The sequence below is a fragment of the Apodemus sylvaticus genome, chromosome 20, assembly GCF_947179515.1.
Source record: "Apodemus sylvaticus chromosome 20, mApoSyl1.1, whole genome shotgun sequence".
NCBI lineage: Eukaryota > Metazoa > Chordata > Mammalia > Rodentia > Muridae > Apodemus > Apodemus sylvaticus.
The window spans coordinates 58642185-58648516 of NC_067491.1; the positions used below are offsets into that span (position 1 = coordinate 58642185).

At 47.3% G+C, this 6332-nt stretch overlaps 2 pseudogenes; one reads left to right on the forward strand and one right to left on the reverse strand.

Moving 5' to 3' along the window:
- Positions 1 to 487: 487 nt before the first annotated feature.
- LOC127670638 (sperm motility kinase X-like) lies at positions 488 to 1296 on the reverse strand (annotated as a pseudogene).
- Positions 1297 to 4316: 3020 nt separating this feature from the next.
- Positions 4317 to 4968, forward strand: LOC127671178 (peptidyl-prolyl cis-trans isomerase FKBP3-like; annotated as a pseudogene).
- The last annotated feature ends 1364 nt before the right edge of the window (positions 4969 to 6332 follow it).

Below are 6332 nucleotides of genomic sequence, written 5' to 3' on the forward strand. Positions count from 1 at the left end.
TCTTGATGATGATTTTGTGGAATTGATGCTTCTCTCCTTCTCTCTGCATGTTCTCTTTCCAACATGAGGCATAAGCCCCTGGAGTGGGGAGGTGTTCTCCAGAAAGCTACTCTCAAGGGAAGAAAGGCTGGGAGGTACACTATGCCTCCTCCTACAGCCTTTCCTTCCACATCCGGGCAGCTCAGAGAGAGTGGGCAAAGTGAAGGTGGAAAGAGTATGGGCACTGGTTCCCTTCCTTACGGGACAGGGAGGGTTGGGGGCTTTTGTAGGGTCCAGAGTACTGCCCTGCCCTCCATCGTGATAAAATTGGGGCTGCCTGGTATACTTCTTTTTTATAATCAAATAAGTCGCCATATCATGATTGTACTTCCGTTCCCTCAAAGCCTCCCTGAGCTCTTTAATGTTGTACCCCATAAGAAACATGTCAAAAGCGAGGTTGGATTCTGGTTCTCTAGGGATTTCCTCTGAAGATCTCAAAGGGTCTTGATCATGGCACAGCCACGGGTGTACCAATATTTCTTTAATGGATGGCCTCATTTTGGGGTCTATAGTCATTAATCTCTTTAATAGGTCTCAAAGCTCTGGAGACAGGTGATACAGGATCCAACAGCTCCGGGCTAGGATCAGATGCTTTATCTTGGAGTGCACTGTCTCTCGGAAGGGAAGGTGGCCAATAACTAAATAGTATAATACTACACCGAGACTCCAGATGTCAGTTGGGAGGCCATCATATTGTTTGTGATCAAACACTTCAGGAGCACAATATTGTGGTGTGCCACAAAATCCTTTGAACTTTTCCCCAGAGGCCAGTCTTTTGCCTAAGCCAAAGTCAGTAAGTTTCACATGCCCCTCCCAATCCAATAGGATGTTCTCGGCCTTGATGTCTCGGTGGACAATATTCTGACTTTGGATATAGTTGACGGCCAAAGAGAGTTCTGTAAATATCCTACGTGCCTCTTCCTCGTCCAGATGCCCACACTTGTTGATGTGTTTCAGCAGGGATCCCCGGGCTGCATATTCTATCACCAGGTACGTTTTGTGCCTTGTCTCAAATATCTGGAACAACTGTATTATGTGACTATGGTTCAGGGATTTCACAAGATCTATCGCAGAGATGACCAGGAAGTCTATATTTGTGCCCCTTTTCAATATCTTGATGGCTACCATGGTCTGGGTCATAAGGTGGAGAGCCACTTTGACTTCTGCAAAAGACCCTTTATCTAGGGTGCCCAGGATATAGTAATGCTGTGCCAGGGGGTTCCCTTCATGACAACTGGCCTCGAGGTCCCCCGACATCGCACTTCCATTCTCTTGGTCACCAGGAGCTACAGCAAGCAAAGATGGCAGGGAAAACAGATCAGAATTCCTTCTAAGGTAGGTTACTGCTAGAGATTCTGAGATTAAGAGACACAGACACTTCCATAGACGAGTCTGGCTCTGCCTAAGGACACAGGGAAACCAGAACAAAGCAAAGACAAACACAGAGGATGGAAAGAAGGAAGAAGGCTCAGAGCAGAAAGAGAACCAGGGTGATGGAAGATAAAATTTTAGCCAGGAGAACAAGGATCCCGATTTCAAAGGAGCAGAACATTGACAAGCTTACCCAAGATGTCCATCTGAAGGACTGAGCTAAAGGCCACACTTAAACATCAAGATAGCTTTACCCAGAAATGTGTGAGATGCAACTTGCCCCAGTAGATACAGTATCTACACGGGATGGGGCCAAAAGTCACACAGCACCTATGAATAAGAATGAAAATTTGTCAGTATTTTTCTGGAATGGATGTTGAGGTCACTCTGATATACAGAACATCTTAGTCCAACAGAGATATATACCACAATTTTTTCCTTATATGCAGGATACTGGTGGTTTGAGGTTGAATTAAAGGGAAGGGGAACTCTGAGGGGACTGGAGGATAAGAGGCAGGATGAGCTAGAAAGTAACAGACAGTGACAAAGTCAAAAGAGAAGTTAGGAAAACAAATATGGATGTTGGCCAGGGAGGGAAGCTGCTCAGGTTTCTTCCCACATTTCATCCCAGAACTCCGGAGGCAGGCAAATCTTTGAGTTTGAAGCTACCCTGGTCTACACAGAAAGTTACAGGTTGGCCAAGGCCATACAAAGAAATCCAGTCTCCCAGGACCAATAAAACAAACTGAAGAAGGAAAGAGAAACGAAGAAAGGAAGGAGAAAGGAGGGGGAAGGAAGGAAAACACATGGATGTTAATCCAGAGAGCAAAGTGAAAATAATTAAACGAACAAGCAAACAACAAGAAGGCAAAGCTGTAAACAAAGCTCCCAAATGAATGAAATCACATAAACAGAAACCCAAACTTCTGAGTTTACGGAAACAGCAGGAAAGAACTCAGTCTGTGGACATGTAGCTGATGTTCAATGTCGAAATCCAAACAATCACCGATGTCCAAATCTGATCCAACTACCGAGTCCTGCAGTTCACTACCAAACAGCTCTCTGCACAGAAGGACAAAAAAGAGCCCGGACAGTGCACTATATGATCAGCTCTTGGTCATTCCTCACAATGGCTCTCTGTGTCATCAGAGCATTAGTGACCAATCAGAGCTGGCACAACCCACAGTGATTTTTCTCACTCCTTACAAGTTGCTCTGTCTGTTACTGTTCATTCATTTCACTGAGAGCAAGCACTGGACAAGAGACACCTTAAGGGAGGGAGAGCTCTATTTAGATTCATGGCATGAGGGGTTTGGAGGGAATGTTAGGGTTCCCCCACTAGGGTTTTAGTCTCATGTCAAAAGGAATGTTTTAGATGGGTTGGGGACAAGAGAATCTCCCCCCCCCTCTCTCTCTCTCTCTCTCTCTCTCTCTCTCTCTCTCTCATGTGTGTGTGTGTGTGTGTGTGTGTGTGTGTGTATGTGCACACATTTGAGTGTGTGTTTCCAACCAGATGTATAAAAGTACAACAAACTTCATTTCGGAGATTTGGGGGTGAGGAAGCATCCAGGAGAGGGGCTCTCTGCTCCAAGACCAAGCAATCAAAGCTTGTCCTGGATTCTTAGCAGGCACAGATTTCTAAGGCTAGGTATTTCCCTTAGAAATAGGTGAAGATTGCTGGAATGTCATGTCCTGATCTTCTGGAGCTCAGAGTTTGGTGGCTTTTTTTCCCCTCAGGAACTAGTGGGTTTTTTGCTTAGTGATTACTCAGTTTTGTTTTTTGGTGTTTGTATTTATTTGTTTCACCCTGTTTCTTCCACATATGCTCCATTGGCCAGGCTGGGAAGTCCTTTCAGGCCACAGGTTGCTTTGGCTTAGGTTCTAGGGCTCAGTCATGGAGCTCTTCAGGACGGGTGGAAAGGACACTGCCCCATGGCAGCCCCTGTGGTGGCACCTCATGTTGATGGCAGGAAGAGGGTGGAGAGTAAGCACACTGCAGTGGTGGCTACTGCTGAGGTACCTCACGGTGGTCACAGGCTGAGGCAGAAAAGGACATGCAGTGGCCTTGGCGGCTTCTCAGCTGTAACCTCACAGGAATGGGGACAGGGAACGATAACAACTCAGGCACTACAATCTAAGCAGAATGTAATAAAGCTTACAACTAACAACAAATAAATCCCTAAGAAATTTACAAACTCCTGGAAATAAAAAAAAAGCATTACTGAATAATTATGTTAATGAAGAAAAAGATTTTCAAAATGTGAAAGCGTAAAATTCCAACATTACATAATCAGTGTCACATACTTAAAGTAGTCCTATGAGGTAAATAGATACCTATAAGTGCTAACATTAATAAAAGAAATCAGTAAAACAAATATTTTAATTTAATGAAACCTGAAAATTTGAGGAAAAAAAAATTCAAACTTAGTTGTTCTGTAAGTCTCTGGTGAGCCTTAGCTTACCAGGACCTCCTGAATGAGCAACTCAGAGTCAGGAATCGATGTAAAAAACAAGAGGAATTTGTCATTCTAACATGATGGGTCACCCTGCACATGGAGAGAGAATGACCAAGTGCAACCCACCCAGCAGGCCTTTATACAGTCCTCAGGGCAGCCGCCATTAGGCACAATGTGATTGGAGGAGGGGGGAAGAGGAGGAAGAGGAGGAGGAAGAGGAGGAGGAGGAAGGGGAGGAGGAGGAAGGGGAGGTGGAAGGGAAGGAGGAAAGGGATGAGGAAGGGGAGGAGGAAGGGGAGGAGGAGGACGAAGAGGAGGAGGAAGAGGAAGGGGGAGGAGGAGGAGGAGGAAAGAAAAAAATGAAAAGGAGGAAATTAAGAAAGAAGATGCAATACTAAAAAATATTCCACAACACACTTGCAAACAGTGCAGCGGCAGCAGCGGGGGAAGATGGCTGAGGCTGTTCCGCAGCGTGTATGGACTGTGGAGCAGGGAGCAGCTGCCCAAGAAGGAAGGACATCATCAAGTTTCTGCAGGATCCCGGTTCAGATTCGTTTCTCACAGAGCATAAATTACTCGGAAACATAAAAAAATGTAACTAAGACTGCTAATGAGGACCATTTGGTTAGTGCTATAACCATATTTTTGAAAGTGTCTCAAGATTGCTGAAACCGGAAGTAAAGCGTCTGAACAGGTGAGAAACGTGAAGCTTGGTGACGATAAACCCAAAGAATCCTAGTCTGAGGAGACTCTCGACGATGGTCCACCAAAATATACAAAATCTTCTAAAAAAAAATGGAGATAAAAACCAACATTCCTAAAAAGCGAGATGTTGTTCACTGCTGGTAAAAGGGGACACTCCCAGATGGAACTGTTTTTGATCCTAATATTCAAACAAGATCAAAGAAGAAAAATGTCAAGCCTTTTAAGATTTAAGGTTGGAGTAGGCAAGGTTAACAGAAGATGGAATGGAGCACTCTTGACTATGAATAAAGACGAGATTGAACCAGAATGGGCGTACAGAAAGAATGGACAGCCCGATGCCAGAATTCCACCAAACTCCAAGCTCACTTTTGAAGTGGAACTAGTAGATATTGACTGAAACCGGTACTTCAGATCGGACGTCATCAAGGATAAAAACCTAATGTGGCCAATTGGAGCTTGTTACTATCGTGACAGAAGAGTCAACAGGAAAATTTAAAGAGTTAAAGTTTGTTTACTTGATCTCAACTTTTGAGAAATTTAATTCCCTGTAACTCCCCTTAAGTCTCAGACATATTCCTACAGTCATGTAAAGTATTCAAGAGAGCTAGATGCAGAAAATTTATTTGATAAATACGTTATGCCCTCATGATAAAAGTCTTAGGAGGGCGGCAGCGGCGGCAGCGGCAGCAGTGACTGCTCCAGCTGAAGGGTCATCAGCAGTGGAACCAAGGCGTCACAGGGACCAGTTAGGCCCTGCGCCCACGACCACTGACCTTCGCTGACCAGCCGGGCAGCAAGCAGCTGCAGTTGTGCGGCGCCTTTCCTGCACGGAGGCCACTTCAGAACTCGGCCTCCCACCAGTCAGGAGAGGAGCATCCATCTTGGTTCCCTACTCCAGGAATCGGACAGACTGAGGTACACAAACATAATCCGAGGCCAACACCGCGGTGGTCTGAGCCTGACGGGCGTTGGCCTGCACCCAGGCCCTGGGCGGGTCGGGGGGCCATCGGGGTGCCAACCCAACCAGGAGGTTTTTTGCCCAGGCCTGCGAGTGCACCGCCGCCATTTTGCCTGCAGGACGACAGAGAGCTCAGGCGGGCAGACCTGTAACAGGTATAGCCTAAGGCTAACAAAGCGGGGGTCCAGGCCCCAAAAGGCACAGGACTGACCCCAAGAACTGGGCGGCTTGGTGGGCCATCTGTGAGTCCACCCGCCCAGGTGATTGTTAGCAAAGCAGACTCTCCCGGCGCTTTCAGGGAGCGCGGGCACGCACGCCCGCCATCCTAGTCACCTGGCAAACCCAATTAACAGTCATAGCACTAGGAGAACTTTGCTCGGACCTTGGCCTCCCAGGCTTTTGCCTGGACTCAGGGACTGGGAGGCCAGGCTAACCTTGTGTGCGACAGCCCGGTTGGCAGATCGGCTGCCCAGCAGAGTGAGCAGAACACAGGGGAGGTCACAGTAGCATACACCATCGGCACTCCCTGGGAGTGCACACGGGCTCCATCTGCTCCACAGACACAATCTGGGGCAAGGCCTCAGGCAGAAGCCCTTAGCTCTACTCTCTCCGCTTCTGGATCCAGATCAGTCTGGGCGGCAGCATTACATCTCCAAGTCCTGCAAGTGGCTAGCTGGGGTTCCGGGCGGCCAGATGGGAGAAGTCAGTGTGCTCCAGTGAATCCAGCGGGCCCCAGCGGGAGCCTTCGGGTGCCTGCTTTGGGATCGGAACAGCCTGGGCAGCAGCACACTGTCTACAAGCAG